General features: G+C 40.1%; 1 protein-coding gene across 1 annotated transcript in view; it reads right to left on the reverse strand.

Moving 5' to 3' along the window:
• Positions 1-16757, reverse strand: part of LOC133595355 (cytospin-A-like) — a 68309-nt gene extending 51552 nt beyond the window's left edge. Inside the window, exon 1 of the mRNA XM_072914253.1 lies at positions 16667-16757. The gene's annotated coding sequence lies outside the window, so the exon portion shown is untranslated. The remainder of the gene's footprint in view (positions 1-16666) is intronic.
• Positions 16758-18030: the final 1273 nt, after the last annotated feature.

Here is an 18030-nt window from a genome sequence, read left to right on the forward strand (position 1 = left end):
CACATTTTTTAAGCTTCTCAGGTGGAATTATTTCCCATTCTTGCTTGGTGTACAGCTTAAGTTGTTCAACAGTCCGCGGGTCTCCATTGTGGTATTTTAGGCTTCATAATGCGCCACACATTTTCAATGGGAGACAGGTCTAGACTACAGGCAGGCCAGTCTAGTACCCGCACTCTTTTACTATGAAGCCACGTTGATGTAACACGTGGCTTGGCATTGTCTCGCTGAAATAAGCAGGGGCGTCCATGGTAACGTTGCTTGGATGGCAGCATATGTTGCTCCAAAACCTGTATGTACCTTTCAGCATTAATGGCGCCTTCACAGATGTGTAAGTTACCCATGTCTTGGGCACTAATACACCCCAATACCATCACAGATGCTGGCTTTTTAACGTTGCGCCTATAACAATCCGGATGGTTCTATTCCTCTTTGGTCCGGAGGACACGACGTCCACAGTTTCCAAAAACAATTTGAAATGTGGACTCGTCAGACCACAGAACACTTTTCCACTTTGTATCAGTCCATCTTAGATGAGCTCAGGCCCAGCGAAGCCGACGGCGTTTCTGGGTGTTGTTGATAAACAGTTTTCGCCTTGCATAGGAGAGTTTTAACTTGCACTTACAGATGTAGCGACCAACTGTAGTTACTGACAGTGGGTTTCTGAAGTGTTCCTGAGCCCATGTGGTGATATCCTTAACACTGATGTCGCTTGTTGATGCAGTACAGCCTGAGGGATCGAAGGTCACGGGCTTAGCTGCTTACGTGCAGTGATTTCTCCAGATTCTCTGAACCCTTTGATGATATTACGGACCGTAGATGGTGAAATCCCTAAATTCCTTGCAATAGCTGGTTGAGAAAGGTTTTTCTTAAACTGTTCAACAATTTGCTCACGCATTTGTTGACAAAGTGGTGACCCTCGTCTCATCCTTGTTTGTGAATGACTGAGCATTTCATGGAATCTACTTTTATAACCAATCATGGCACCCACCTGTTCCCAATTTGCCTGTTCACCTGTGGGATGTTCCAAATAAGTGTTTGATGAGCATTCCTCAACTTTATCAGTATTTATTGCCACCTTTCCCAACTTCTTTGTCACGTGTTGCTGGCATCAAATTCTAAAGTTAATGATTATTTGCAAAAAAAAAAATGTTTATCAGTTTGAACATCAAATATGTTGTCTTTGTAGCATATTCAACTGAATATGGGTTGAAAATGATTTGCAAATCATTGTATTCCGTTTATATTAAGTTTGGTTGATATCAGCACTTCAGTCATCAACAATTATATCATCTGGGAAATGAACATTGAAACAGTGTAGGTCTGACTTGGTAGGATATGTACAGCGAGCAGTGAACATAGTGAACTCAGAAAGCTTAAGAACAAGTATATACATTTGATTATTTACATTTGATTATTTACATTTGTTTAATTACAATCCGGGGAGGTGGGATGTGGTGGGGGGAGGGTGTTAGTCTAGGGTTGTAGTTGCCTGGATGTGTTCTTTTAGTGCGGTTTTGAAGGAGGGTAGAGATGCACTTTCTTTTACACCTGTTGCAATTTTGCACAGGTAAAGACACCTGTGCTTGTGTTGAAGCATGCAGCACCGATAGGAGTACAGATAAATATCATATTGGTATCGGTATCGGTAAAATCCTTACAATATACGTCCCTAATTACCGTATTTTTCGGAGTATAAATCGCTCCGGAGTATAAGTCGCACCGGCAGAAAATGCATAATAAAGAAGGAAAAAAACATGGATAAGTCGCACTGGAGTATAAGTCGCATTTTTTGGGGAAATTTATTTGATAAAACCCACCAAGAATAGACATTTGAAAGGCAATTTAAAATAAATAAAGAATAGTGAACAACAGGCTGAATAAGTGTACGTTATATGAGGCATAAATAACCAACTGAGAACGTGCCTGGTATGTTAACGTAACATATTATGGTAAGAGTCATTCAAATAACTATATTACCAAACAATCTGTCACTCCTAATCGCTAAATCCCATGAAATCTTATACGTCTAGTCTCTTACGTGAATGAGCTAAATAATATTATTTGATATTTTACGGTAATGTGTTAATAATTTCACACATAAGTCGCGCCTGAGTATAAGTCGCACCCCTGGCCAAACTATGAAAAAAAAACGTGACTTATAGTTCGAAAAATACGGTACTACCACAAATAGATTGCAGTTCTGTGGGAAACACCGGTAAGCCTCTTTGTCAACAGGGAGTAATGACAGTGTGAATATGACAAAAAAATACAAGAGTTTAACGCAGTTTTCAATTACTTTTTTATCTATTTCCAAGTGGTTCATATTGAAATGCTAATTTGTGTAATTTTTCCTCAGTTTTATTATGTTGTTCAGGAGTGTACACTGCAAAAAGTCAGTGTTCAAAAACAAGAAAAACAAAACAAAACTGAGGGTTATTTTATTTGAACTAAGCAAAATTATCTGCCAATAGAACAGGGAAATTCGGCTTGTCAAGACTTTCCAAAACAAGTTAAATTAGCTAACCTCAATGAACCCAAAAATACCTTAAAATAAGTATATTCTCACTAATAACAAGTGCACTTTTCTCGGTAGAAAAAAAGAGACCTTTTTGCTGCTATTCTTAAATTAAGTAAATGCTAGAGCCATTATCTTGACATAATGATATGCGCTCAGCATCATGATTTTTTTTTCATGCTTGAAGTAAGAAATGATTACTTTAAAAAAGTAGTTTTATACTTGTGAGTGTTGATGACACAGCTTTGCAACAGTTGATATTCTAGTTTGATTTGATTTTTATTAAGGATCCCCATTAGCTGGTTGCCTCAACAACCCACTAGTCTTCCTGGGGTCCACAATTCAATACAATTACAAGTAAAAGCATATAATTATAACTACACAATACAGAAAAAATAATAATATTAATAATAAAAAATAAAAGCATCAATACGAAAACAAGCAAACAATTTACAGTCACAGAATAATAATTACCATATAAATATAACTGCACAATATAAAACCAAACAAATCATCAACGAGCAGACTAATTTAAAAACTCAGATAAAATATTACTCTCTTTTTAAAAACCTGTTTACTTTCAATGCCGGTGAGAATTTGAGGCAGGTTATATTATATTCCAGAGCAATAAAGATCTATAAATAAAAGATTTCCGCAAGTCCATTATCAATCCATGGGGCAGACTTAGTTTTGACTGAAAACTTTTTCAAAGAGGCATGCTTGTCCACAACACTCATGTACATTAACATAAATAAGTCCAGTGCAGCCTCAGGGTCTTCCTCACTGCACACCTCGTTCCAATTTAAACAGGATATATCATCAATAAAACATTCTTCATCAAATCTCTTGTAAGACCTTGTAAAAATAATTTTCGCTTTAGGTTTAGGAACCCTTGTCTTTGTAGTGACAGCTATTATATTGTGGTCAGTAAAACTACAGGAACCGAGACTGCTTTGGAGCATTGGTCCGGAACATTTGTATAAACATGATCAATGCATGTAGCTAAAATAATACCATCACTATTACTACCTATTCTCGTGGGAGGGGCAACAATTTGGGACAGATTGCCATCCATCCATCCATCTTCTTCCGCTTATCCGAGGACGGGTCGCGGGGGCAGCAGCCTAAGCAGGGAAGCCCAGACTTCCCTCTCCCCAGCCAAATCGTCCAGCTCTTCCTGTGGGACCCCGAGGCGTTCCCAGGCCAGCCGGGAGACATAGTCTTCCCAACGTGTCCTGGGTCTTCCCCGCGGCCTCCTACCGGTCAGACGTGCCCTAAACACCTCCCGAGGGAGGCGTTCGGGTGGCATCCTGACCAGATGCCCGAACCACCTCATCTGGCTCTTCTCGATGTGGAGGAGCAGCGGCTTTACTTTGAGCTCCTCCCGGATGACAGAGCTTCTCACCCTATCTCTAAGGGAGAGCCCCGCCACCCGGCGGAGGAAACTCATTTCGGCCGCTTGTACCCGTGATCTTGTCCTTTCGGTCATAACCCAAAGCTCATGACCATAGGTGAGGATGGGAACGTAGATCGACCGGTAAATTGAGAGCTTTGCCTTCCGGCTCAGCTCCTTCTTCACCACAACGGATCGATACAGCGTCCGCATTACTGAAGACGCCGCACTGATCCACCTGTCGATCTCACGATCTACTCTTCCCTCACTCGTGAACAAGACTCCGAGGTACTTGAACTCCTCCACTTGGGGAAGATCTCCTCCCCAACCCGGAGATGGCACTCCACCCTTTTCCGGGCGAGAACCATGGACTCGGACTTGGAGGTGCTGATTCTCATCCCAGTCGCTTCACACTCAGCTGCGAACCGATCCAGTGAGAGCTGAAGATCCTGGCCAGATGAAGCCATCAGGACCACATCATCTGCAAAAAGCAAAGACCTAATCCTGCAGCCACCAAACCAGATCCCCTCAACGCCTTGACTGCGCCTAGAAATTCTGTCCATAAAAGTTATGAACAGAATCGATGACAAAGGGCAGCCTTGGCGGAGTCCAACCCTCACTGGAAACGTGTCCGACTTACTACCGGCAATGCGGACCAAGCTCTGGCACTGATCATACAGGGAGTGGACTGCCACAATCAGACAGTCCGATACCCCATACTCTTTGAGCACTCCCCACAGGACTTCCCGAGGGACACGGTCGAATGCCTTCTCCAAGTCCACAAAACACATGTAGACTGGTTGGGCAAACTCCCATGCACCCTCAAGGACCCTGCCGAGAGTATAGAGCTGGTCCACAGTTCCACGACCAGGACGAAAACCACACTGTTCCTCCTGAATCCGAGGTTCGACTATCCGGCGTAGCCTCCTCTCCAGTACACCTGAATAGACCTTACCGGGAAGGCTGAGGAGTGTGATCCCACAATAATTAGAACACACCCTCCGGTTCCCCTTCTTAAAGAGAGGAACCACCACCCCGGTCTGCCAATCCAGTGGTACCGCCCCCGATGTCCACGCGGTGCTGCAGAGTCTTGTCAACCAAGACAGCCCCACAGCATCCAGAGCCTTAAGGAACTTCGGGCGGATCTCATCCACCCCCGGGGCCTTGCCACCGAGGAGCTTTTTAACTACCTCAGCAACCTCAGCCCCAGAAATAGGAGAGCCCACCACAGACTCCCCAGGCACTGCTTCCTCATAGGAAGACGTGTTGGTGGGATTGAGGAGGTCTTCGAAGTATTCCCTCCACCGATCCACAACATCCGCAGTCGAGGTCAGCAGAACACCATCCTCGCCATACACGGTGGTGATAGTGCACTGCTTCCCCTTCCTGAGGCGGCGGATGGTGGTCCAGAATTGCTTGGAAGCCGACCGGAAGTCGTTTTCCATGGCCTCACCGAATTCCTCCCATGTCCGAGTTTTTGCCTCTGCGACCGCTGAAGCCGCACACCGCTTGGCCTGTCGGTACCTGTCCGCTGCCTCAGGAGTCCTATGAGCCAAAAGAACCCGATAGGACTCCTTCTTCAGCTTGACGGCATCCCTCACCGCCGGTGTCCACCAACGGGTTCTAGGATTACCGCCACGACAAGCACCAACTTGTCCCTTCCTCCGGAAGGGACAGATTGCAAGCATTTAAAATGGATAGTAACTTATTTTTGTTTGTACACCCCTGTCCCAGCCAGTCAACATTCATATCACCCAGTAAATAGATTTCTCTATTCTCATCTGATTTCAAGCATGTTTTACTCAATATAGGTCATCACATCTCAGCAACAAGCTGTAATATCTTACTGAGATCATTTAGGACCAAAACCCTTAAAACAAGTAAAACACTCTAACATAAAATCTGCTTAGTGAGAATAATTATTTTATCAGACAGAAAATAAACAAATATCACCCTTATTTGAGATATTTAATGTTACTTAGATTTCAGTTTTTGCAGTATATAAAGGATAGGCAACAATAGAAGTTACTTTCTCCAACAAATTATGCACTAAAATTGTAATAAAATGAAATAGTCTTGCATGAAAACACGTCTTTGCTTGTTGTGCAGATTTTCTATCCAGGTCTGATGAGAACCTTACCGGATGCCGTGATAGCCACAAAAGTTACTTGGGACACAGCTGGAAGCTATGAGTAAATGCTTAAGCACAGACATGGACGTATTTTTGCTCAAAGCCTCTAAAAGCAAAACATGTATCCAAGTGATTTATCTTACACAGGAAGCCATTTAAACAACCATTCTCTGATTCCGTGGTCTGTTGTTTTTCAGATAATATTTTTTGGTAGGAGTATGAAAGTAAATATCATTTCAAAAGCAGCAATAAACCAGACTGTGTGACCATCTTGAACTGTTTAATAAACAGGTACTCTGGCTTCTTCCCACACTCTAAAATATAATTTAGGACCTTCTGATAATAGCGGTGCACAAATTAGCTTACAAATACCCCTTTGACATTTTCTTCCCCTTATTAAAAGCTTCAACAGCTAAGGGGCATTTCCCTGCCAAAACAAGCGCTTCCTGTGACGCCGTCTGCAAAAACAAACAAACAAAAACGCGTACATGCAGACAAGCACGCACCAGCAGTCTGCTTGAAACTGAACAGATTACTATTAAACCGGCATGTTACAAGCTAACATACACTATATTGCCAAAAGTATTTGGCCACCTGCCTTTACTCACATATGAACTTGAAGTGCCATCCCATGGAATTGTACAAAATGTTTTGGTATCCTGGAGCATTCAAAGTTCCTTTCACTAGATCAGTGGTTCTTAACCTGGGTTCGATCGAACCCTAGGGGTTCGGTGAGTCGGCCTCAGGGGTTCGGTGGAGGTCAAGACACACCCGACTCATCGTGTAAATACAAACTTCTCCCTATCAGCTACTACGGATACGGCAACAGCTGTAATTGTGAGTTTATGCACTGTGTTGGTTTTGTTCTTTGAACAAGGTGATGTTCATGCACGGTTCATTTTATGCACCAGTAAAAAAAACATGGTAACACTTTAGTATGGGGAACATATTTACCATTAATTAGTTGTTTGTTAACATGGAAATTAGTAACATATTGGCTATTAACTAGTCATCATTAAGTACTTATTAATGCCTTATTTGGCATGCCCTTATTAAAACCCTAACCCTCTAACCCTGACCCTAACCCTAACCAAATAACTCTAAATTAAGTCTTTATTACTTAGAATACGTTCCCCTCGTGTCCAAATAACTCTAAATTAAGTCTTTGTTACTTAGAATATGTTCCCTTAGTGTCCAAATAACTAAATTAAGTCTTTATTACTTAGAATATGTTCCCCTCGTGTCCAAATAATTCTAAATTAAGTCTTTGTTACTTAGAATATGTTCCCCTAATGTCCAAATAACTCTAAATGTAGTCTTTGTTACTTAGAATATGTTGCCCTAATGTCCAAATAACTTTAAATTAAGTATTTGTTACTTAGAATATGTTCCCCTAGTGTCCATATAACTCTAAATTTAGTCTTTGTTACTTAGAATATGTTCCCCTAGTTTCCAAATAACTCTAAATTGAGTCTTTGTTACTTAGAATATGTTCCCCGAGTGTCCAAATAACTCTAAATGTAGTCGTTATTACTTAGAATATGTTCCCCTAGTGTCCAAATAACTCTGAATTAAGGCTTCTTTACTTAGAATATGTTCCCCTAGTGTCCAAATAACTCTAAATTGAGTCTTTGTTACTTAGAATATGTTCCCCTAGTGTCCAAATAACTCTGAATTAAGTCTTTGTTACTTAGAATATGTTCCCTTAGTGTTTAAATAACTCTAAATTAAGTTTTTGTTACTTATAATATGTTCCCCCAGTGTCCAAATAACTCTAAATGTATTCTTTGTTACTTAGAATATGTTCCCCTAGTGTCCAAATAACTCTAAATTTAGTCTTTGTTACTTAGAATATGTTCCCCATACTAAAGTGTTACCAAAAACATATAACTTTGTCTTGAATTTGAATTTTTCACTAAAGAAGGGTTCGGTGAATGCGCATATGAAACTGGTGGGGTTCGGTACCTCCAACAAGGTTAAGAACCACTGCACTAGAACTAAGGGGCCAAGCCCAACTCCTGAAAAACCAACCGCACACCATAATTCCTCCTCCACCAAATTTCATACTCGGCGCAATGCAGTCCGAAATGTAGCGTTCTCCTTGCAACCTCCAAACCCAGACAGGTCCATCAGATTCCCAGATGGAAAAACGTGATTCATCAGTCCAGAGAAGGCGTCTCCACTGCTCTAGAGTCCAGTAGCGACGTGCTTTACACCACTGCATCCCACACTTTGCATTGGACTGGGCGATGTATGGCTTAGATATAGCTGCATGGCCATGGAAACTCATTCATGAAGTTCTCTGCGTACTGTACGTGGGCTAATTGGAAGGTCACATGAAGAAAGTGCAGAAAGTCTTTGCACTCTGCGCTTCAGCATCCGCTGACCCCTCTCTGTCAGTTTACGTGGCTGAGTTGCTGTTGTTCCCAAACTCTTCATTTTTCTAATAATAAAGTTGACTTTGGAATATTTAGGAGCGGGGAAATTTCGAAACTGGATTTGTTACACAGGTGGCATCCTATGACAGTTCCATTCTTTCACAAATGTTTGCAGAAACAGTCTCCATGCCTAAGTGCCTGATTTGATACACCGGGCCAAGTGATTAGGACACCTGATTCTCATAATTTGGAAGGGTGGCCAATAGGGATGATGTTTGATAAGAAATGATCAAGTTCGAGCCCATTCTCGGATCCTCTTATCGAACCGATTCCTTATTGATTCTCTTATCGAATCCAGATAGGTTGTTGTATATGGAAAAAAACAATATTTGGTTTAACAAAAGCTCACTTTTATTTTATAAGAAAAAAATAAAATAAAATAAATAAATAAATATTGACTGTTACCCCCCTAAAAAAAAAAAAAAAAAAAAAAATATTGACTGTTGTTACCCAAAGTATATTAAGTAGGATTTTACAGAAAAACAAATACATACAGTAACACAGAAACAACCTGTCTCTATGATCAATATAGGTGTATAAATAATAATATAGTGTTAAATAAAATCAGTCCCTTGGGCACAAAACTGAAAATAATACAGCTCTCCAAAAAGTGCACTTCTGCTGCTATTGGAGCATACTAACTACACACACAGGCAGACAGCTAACAAACAATCCAAGACGTCTAATAAAGTTCCAAAGCAGATTAATCCATTTAGGCTCTTTATTGTTGTTGATCTTGCTTTGTCTTTTCCTATCTTTACTTTTGTCTTGCACTGGACTGTTATTTTTATTTTATTTTTTTTAAACTGAAATACACACAATGACAAATGTATAAGCTATGTGATTCAATTAATATACTGAAATTAAATACACAATATGTAAATATTAGCTTCACACAAATATACAGTATTATCATCAAACAAATACTGCTGAGTGTTGAAACTATTTCGATGGTGGAAATACACGACTGGCAGCCATTTTAAGTCCTCAAAACATCCATTGAAACAGTGCACACAAATAGTTTTTCAATAAACATCTTAGTATCAAATTTAACCACTTTCCACCTTAATATTGAGTTACATAAACAAGTTAAACAGTTTACTTACAGACTTATCTTTCCCAAGGCTTGTAAGAGCTAACACAACTTGTCTACTTCTCAATTGTCTCATGAACTAACTGACGTCGCCAACCCGGAAGTGCCCAAACTATTGACGTGTACTATTTTCATATCGCCACAAGGTGTCAGTAAGAGTCTACAATCAAATGGGCATAATATTGCCCATTTGGGATTCCTTCCCAGGGATTCGAATAAAGAACCAACTCTTTTTCTTTGCTCTAGTGGCCTTGATAACGGGAAACGGTTGTCAAAAAGGGATTCGAGTCCATGGAATCGGTTCTTTTCTTATCGAACAACCGGGAGAACCGGTTTCGAACATCATCCCTAGTGGCCAAATACTTTTGGCAATATAGTGTATGTTTGACAATAAATAAAATAGACTAATTTTTGGTGAAGCCAGGAAACTATCCAGCAATGTAAAGACTAATACAGCATCTCACAAAGTGGGTCCACTTAGATATACAGTTCCAGTCAGAAGTTTACACAAACTCACCACGGTCTTGAACATCTTATGATGATATATTTGTACCGTTCTTTTACAAGGAAACAATGATTGTACAAAGTATATCTTCAAAGATGTTTAAAAACAAGAGCACAATTGTGTACCTATTTTGTAGTGATGGGTCAAAGATACCAGGGTTTCCCTTACATGTAAATAATAACACATTTTTTCAAATGTAAGTCAATTCATTTTTTTTACCTTTTTGAAGAAAATAAAGGCATTTTCGCCAATTCTGCAGATTATATGATGATGTCATATTGACCACGCCCCTGGCCATACTCCCTCCACCACAAGTATACAGTCATGGCTGTCTTGAGTTTCCAATCATTTCTACAACTCTTATTTTTTTTGTGATAGAGTGATTGGAGCACATACTTGTTTTTGGTTCTTTTATGAATTTATTATGGGTCTACTGAAAATGTGACCAGATCTGCTGGGTCAAAAGTATACATACAGCAATGTTAATATTTGCTTACATGTCCCTTGGAAAGTTTCACTGCAATAAGGCGCTTTTGCTAGCCATCCACAAGCTTCTGGTTGAATTCTTGACCACTCCTCTTGACAAAATTGGTGCAGTTCAGCTAAATTTGTTGGTTTTCTGCCAATGACTTGTTTCTTCAGCATTGTCCACACGTTTAAGTCAGGACTTTGGAAAAGGCCATTCTAAAACCTTCATCCTAGCCTGATTTAGCCATTCCTTTACCACTTTTGACGTGTGTTTGGGGCCATTGCCCTGTTGGAACACCCAACTGCGCCCAAGACCCGACCTCCGGGCTGATGAATTTGGAGGTAATCCTCCTTTTTCATTGTCCCATTTACTCTCTGTAAGGCACCAGTTCCATTGGCAGCAAAACATGCCCAGAGCATAATACTACCACCACCATGCTTGACAGTAGGAATGGTGTTCCTGGGATTAAAGGCCTCACATTTTCTCCTCCAAACATATTGCTGGGTATTGTGGCCAAACAGCTCAATTTTTGTTTCATCTGACCACAGAACTTTCCTCCAGAAGGTCGTATCTTTGTCCATGTGATGTCAGATGAAACAAAAATTGAGCTGTTTGGCCACAACACCCAGCAATATGTACCAACACGTATGTGCTCCAATCACTCCATCACAAAAAAATAAGAGTTGTAGAAATTATTTGAAACTCAAGACAGCCATGACATTATGTTCTTTACTTTTGACCATGACTGTATTTGCAAGCTGGGGGGAAACCCATTTGTCCATCCATTTTTCCACCGCGTATCCCTCTGAGTCGCGGGGGGATTACAGGTTACATCATGGACAAGTCACCACCTCATCACAGGGCCAACACAGATAGACAGACAATTCATAACTGTGTTATTAATTGAAGGAGATTCCTACAGTCTAGTAAGAGCTCGAACACAACACACATCCAGCATTCACAGTAAAACGCACTGACTAGACTGCAAGTAAAAGTAGAACAACATCACCATAACGCACCACCTCACAGGAAATGCGGCCAACATGCACCAGCTACCGCTATGTGTTGCACAGTGCTTGCACACAGTCGCAGTTTTATCCACCACTTCCTTACCGCCGTCGTCAAAAGTTCACACTAAATCTCTTTATCGCATGTCTGCAACATGAAGACATCCACAACTCTTCTGCATCTCCTTCTTCTCACAATGCGTACACACACGTATGATCAGAGCAACATATACATACTCCAAAATGTTTACCATATTTTTAGAGATGTCCGATAATGGCTTTTTTGCCGATATCCTATATTCCGATATTGTCCAACTCTTAATTACCGATTCCGATATCAACCGATACAGATATATACAGTCGTGGAATTAACACATTATTATGCCTAATTTTGTTGTGATGCCTCCCTGTATGCATTAAACAATGTAACAAGGTTTTCCAAAATAAATCAACTCAAGTTATGGAAAAAAAATGCCAACATGGCACTGCCATATTTATTATTGAAGTCACAAAGTGCATTATTTTTTTTTAACATGCCTCAAAACAGCAGCTTGGAATTTGGGACATGCTCTCCCTGAGAGATCATGAGGAGGTTGAGGTGGGTGGGGGGGTTAGCGTCCCGGAAGAGTTAGTGCTGCAAGGGGTTCGTTCTGGGTATTTGTTCTGTTGTGTTTATGTTGTGTTACGGTGCGGATGTTCTCCCGGTATGTGTGTGTCATTCTTGTTTGGTGTGGGTTCACAGTGTGGCGCATATTTGTAACAGTGTTAAAGTTGTTTATACGGCCAACCTCAGTGTGACCTGTATGGCTGTTGATCAAGTATGGCTTGCATTCATTTGTGTGTGTGTGAAAAGCCATAGATATTATGTGATTGGGCCGGCACGCAAAGGCAGTGCCTTTAAGGTTTATTGGCGCTCTGTACTTCTCCCTATGTCCGTGTATACAGCGGCGTTTTAAAAAGTCATGAATTTTACTTTTTGAAACCGATACCGATCATTTTTAAACCGATACTGATAATTTCCGATATTACATTTTAAAGCATTTATCGGCCGATAATATCGGCAGTCCGATATTATCGGACATCCCTAATATTTTTAGGACTATAAGGCGCACTTTAAATTCTTTCATTTCTCAAAAATGGACCGTGCACCCTATAACCCGATGCGCCTTATATACAGTCGCGATCAAAAGTGTACATACACTTGTAAAGAACATGATGTCGTGGCCGTCTTGAGTTTCCAATCATTTCTACAACTCTTGTTTTTTGTGATAGAGTGATTGGAGCACATACTTGTTGGTCACAAAAAACATTCATGAAGTGCACTTCTGATGAGGGATGTCCGATGATATCGGACTGCCAATATTATCGTCCAATAAATGCTTTAAAATGTAATATCGGAAATTATCGGTTTCAAAATTATTGGTATCGGTTTCAAAAAGTAAAATGTATGACTTTTTAAAACGGCGCTGTGTACACGGACGTAGGGAGAAGTACAGAGCACCAATAAACCTTAAAGGCACTGCCTTTGCGTGCCGGCCCAGTCACATAATATCTACGGCTTTTTCACACACACAAGTGAATGCAAGCCATACTTGGTCAACAGCCATACAAGTCACACTGAAGGTGGCCGTATAAACAACTTTAACACTGTTACAAATATGCGCCACACTGTGAACCTACACCATACAAGAATGACAAACACATTTCGGGAGAACATCCGCACCGAAACACATTATAAACACAACAGAACAAATACCCAGAACCCCTTGCAACACTAACTCTTCCGGGACGCTACAATATACAACACTTTTATGTTAAAATAAAGTAGTATAAGTGTTAAAATACTTTATTTTAATATAAAATTGTTTGATTGGGAGGCATTAAAAGCCACAAAATGCAACGGGTCCATCAGACCCACAAACGCTGGCTGAGTAACAACAATATGAACATTACACAAGGGTTAGAGATGCTACCTCCGTAGAAGCATTCAAGTCCCATCTTAAAACTTTGTGTACTCTAGCCTTTAAATAGACCCCCCTTTTAGACCAGTTGATCTGCCGCCTCTTTTCTGCTTTGCCCCCTTTTCCTTAGTGGAGATTGGGGGCATAGATTATGTGACCACAGATGATGCGCTAGCTGTTCAAAGTCGGGACCCAGGGTGGACCACTCATCTGTGCATCAGTTGGGGACGTGTCTGTGCTGCTGACCTGTCTCCACTCAATATGATCTGCTGCTGGCCCCACTATGGACTGGACTCTCACTATTATGTTAGATCCACTATGGACTGGACTCTCCCTATTATGTTAGATCCACTATGGACTGGACTCTCACTATTATGTTAGATCCACTATGGACTGGACTCTCACACTATTATGTTAGATCCACTATGGACTGGACTCTCACTATTATGTTAGATCCACTATGGACTGTACTCTCACACTATTATATTAGATCCACTATGGACTGGACTCTCACTATTATGTTAGATCCACTATGGACTGGACTCTCACACTATTATGTTAGATCCACTATGGACTGGACTCTCACTATTATGTTAGATCCACTATGGACTGGACTCTCACTATTATGTTAGATCCACTATGGACTGGACTCTCACACTATTATGTTAGATCCACTATGGACTGGACTCTCACACTATTATGTTAGATCCACTATGGACTGGACTCTCACACTATTACGTTAGATCCACTATGGACTGGACTCTCACACTATTACGTTAGATCCACTATAGACTGGACTCTCACACTATTATGTTAGATCCACTATGGACTGGACTCTCACACTATTAAGTTAGATCCACTATGGACTGGACTCTCACACTAAGTTAGATCCACTATGGACTGGACTCTCACACTATTACGTTAGATCCACTATGGACTGGACTCACACTATTATGTTAGATCCACTATGGACTGGACTCTCACTATTATGTTAGATCCACTATGGACTGGACTCTCACACTATTATGTTAGATCCACTATGGACTGGACTCTCACACTATTATGTTAGATCCACTATGGACTGGACTCTCACACTATTATGTTAGATCAACTATGGACTGGACTCTCACTATTATGTTAGATCCACTATGGACTGGACTCTCACTATTATGTTAGATCCACTATGGACTGGACTCTCACACTATTAACTAGATCCACTCGACGTCCATTGCACCGGTCCCCTCCAAGGTTTCTCATTGTAGCCCATTGGGTTGAGTTCTTCCTTGCCCTGATGTGGGATCTGAGCCGAGGATGTCGTCGTGGCTTGTGCAGCCCTTTGAGACACTCGTGATTTAGGGCTATATAAATAAACTTTGATTGACTGATTGATTGACCTGTGATACCAGACGAAACACCCATCTAACAGCAAAATAATCCACCAAAGCTGAAAGTGTTCACTTGGGAACAACATTTCTATTTCCCCAAAATCTTAGCAAGCATGAAATAAATCAGGTAAAGTCCTTTTCAAAAATCCTCTGAACATGTTAAAAAGGGAATCATGTGAAATGTTGAACCATCCCCTTGATAAAGAAACAAACGATGTGTAAGTGTGGAAGAGTTTGCTCTGTGGATCATCCTGCCTGCAACACCCGTCACCATGAATTGATGAACGTGGATCCCGACTTAAACAGGTTGAAAAACTTATTGGGGTGTTACCATTTAGTGGTCAATTGTACGGAATATGTACTGTACTGTGCAATCTACTAATAAAAGTTTCAATCAATCAATCAATCTGAACTGTGCTCCTCCTGGATAGGATGATTGTCAACACTAAATGGTCCCTAGTGTGTGAATGTTGTCTGTCCATCTGTGTTGGCGACTTGTCCAGAGTGTATCCCGCCTTCCGCCCGAATGCAGCTGAGATAGGCTCCAGCACCCCCCGCTACCCCGAAAGGGACAAGCGGTAGAAAATGGCACATTTTTTGCATTGAAAAAATCCGGAGACACACCACCAGCAGAAATCATTAAAAAACGAAACTCAGTTGACAGTAAAAAGTCGTTGTCGCAATTGTTGGATATGACTTTAAACCATAACCAAGCATGCATCAATATAGCTCTTGTCTCAAAGTAGGTGTGCAACCTGTCACATCATACCGTGACTTATTTGGAGTTTATTGATGTTTTCCTGTGTGTAGTGTATTAGTTCTTGTCTTGCGCTCCTATTTTGGTGGCTTTTTCTCTTTTTTTTGGTATTTTCCTGTAGCAGTCTCATCCTTCTTTTGAGCGTTATTTCCCGCATCTACTTTGTTTTAGCAATCAAGACTATATCAGTTGTTTTTATCCGTCTTTGTGAGGATATACATTGTGGACGCCGTCTTTGCGCCACAGTAAGTCTTTGCTGTCGTCCAGCATTCTGTTTTTGTTTACTTTGTAAGCAGTAAAAAAATGGATGGATGGATGTCACACCTACAATTAGCATCACAGCTTACGCCTCTATTAACAAAGCGTCGCCAAATTACTCAATTCATACATTGTCCCATGTAATATTATGTTTAAAGTAAGTAAACATGGTAAGCTCCATTTTCAAATAAGAATAAGTTTCAGTCCAAATACCATAAAAATGCAAGGCTATCAGCTAGTTAGCGACAGCGTCAGACCAGCACAGAGTTTCAGTTAATTCACTTCCTGTTTGTGTCACAGCTTTCAAAACAAAAGCATCGGAGAGAATTTACGCAGGTACATTGACGACCAACAGAAATTAAAATACCACACTTTAAATATGTTATCCCTATAACAGCATATTAACAGACATACAACACATGGCAATTTGCCGTTTATCTCAAAAGCGGGCGTCGTAAACTTATTTTGAAATATTTCACAAACACATCCAAGTAATTTTGTCCAACTACACAATACGTCTAAAAACCTGGGGAAATAGTGAAAACGTCACTATCCAATTGTTTCAACAAACAGCACGAATATACGCGAATATGGCTTTAAACACTGCTAACACACTGTAAGTCCAGCCATTAATTCCCTCTTGTTAGTAGAACTTTTGGCCACGCTAAGGGCGCTAACGCTATCGTGGAGCTAAAAATGGTTAGCATAGCCGGCAAACAAACGTAAAATAAAACATGGGAGAAAATGCTCAAACCTGCTTTTTCCTCCACTTTTCCAGTGTGGGGGCAGATAGTTTCATGTGTGACGGAAGCCTGCTGTCGACGGCTCAGCGGTTTTTCAACCCGAAGCATGAAGAGGACAGGCTGCATCAGTTCGGGACGTCAGCTCGCCCTCGATGATCCTCTGCACCCTCTTCTGGTCAGCATCACCACACTCTTTTACAACTTGCTCCTTTTCACTGGGAAAATCCTCACTAAGATCACATTTGGCTCTAAAAAAAAACTTGTTTCACCAAGTACCATCTTAGGAAAAAAATGTGGCTGTCCAAGTTCACTGCAAAAACTGAAATCTAAGTCAGATTAAGTATCTCAAATAAGGGTGATATTTGCTTATTTTCTGTCTGATAAGATAATTCTTCTCACTAAGCAGATTTTATGTTAAAATGTTTTACTTGTTTTAAGGGTTTTGGTCCTAAATGATCTCAGGTAAGATATTACAGCTTGTTGATGACCTATATTGAGTAAAACATGCTTGAAACTAGAATATCAACTGTTGCAAAGCTGTGTCATCAACACTCACAAGTATAAAACTACTTTTTTAAAGTAATAATTTCTTATTTCAAGCATGAAAAAAAAAATATCATGATGCCGAGCGCATATCATTATGTCAAGATAATCATTTAAGAATATTTTTCAACATATTGAGCAAAAAGGTCTCTTTTTTTTCTACCAAGAAAAGTGCACTTATTAGTGAAAATATACTTATTTTAAGGTATTTTTGGGTTCATTGAGGTTAACTAATTTTACTTGTTTTGGAAAGTCTTGACAAGCCGAATTTTCTTGTTCTATTGGCAGATAATTTTGCTTAGTTCAAATTAAAAAAAAAACGTATTTTTGTAATTTTTTTTCTTGTTTTTGAACACTGACTTTTTGCAGTACACTGCAAAAACTGAAATCTAAGTCAGATTAAATATCTCAAATAAGGGTGATATTTCCTTATTTTCTGTCTGATAAGATAATTCTTCTCACTAAGCAGATTTTATGTTAGAGTGTTTTACTTGTTTTAAGGGTTTTGGTCCTAAATGATCTCAGTAAGATATTACAGCTTGTTGCTGAGATTTGATGACCTATATTGAGTAAAACATGCTTGAAACTAGAATATCAACTGTTGCAAAGCTGTGTCATCAACACTCACAAGTATAAAACTACTTTTTTTAAAGTAATAATTTCTTACTTCAAGCATGAAAAAAAAATCATGATGCCGAGCGCATATCATTATGTCAAGATAATCATTTAAGAATATTTTTCAACATATTGAGCAAAAAGGTCTCACTTTTTTTTCTACCAAGAAAAGTGCACTTATTAGTGAAAATATACTTATTTAAAGGTATTTTTGGGT

Source organism: Nerophis lumbriciformis, linkage group LG12 (assembly GCF_033978685.3).
Source record: "Nerophis lumbriciformis linkage group LG12, RoL_Nlum_v2.1, whole genome shotgun sequence".
NCBI classification, from domain to species: domain Eukaryota; kingdom Metazoa; phylum Chordata; class Actinopteri; order Syngnathiformes; family Syngnathidae; genus Nerophis; species Nerophis lumbriciformis.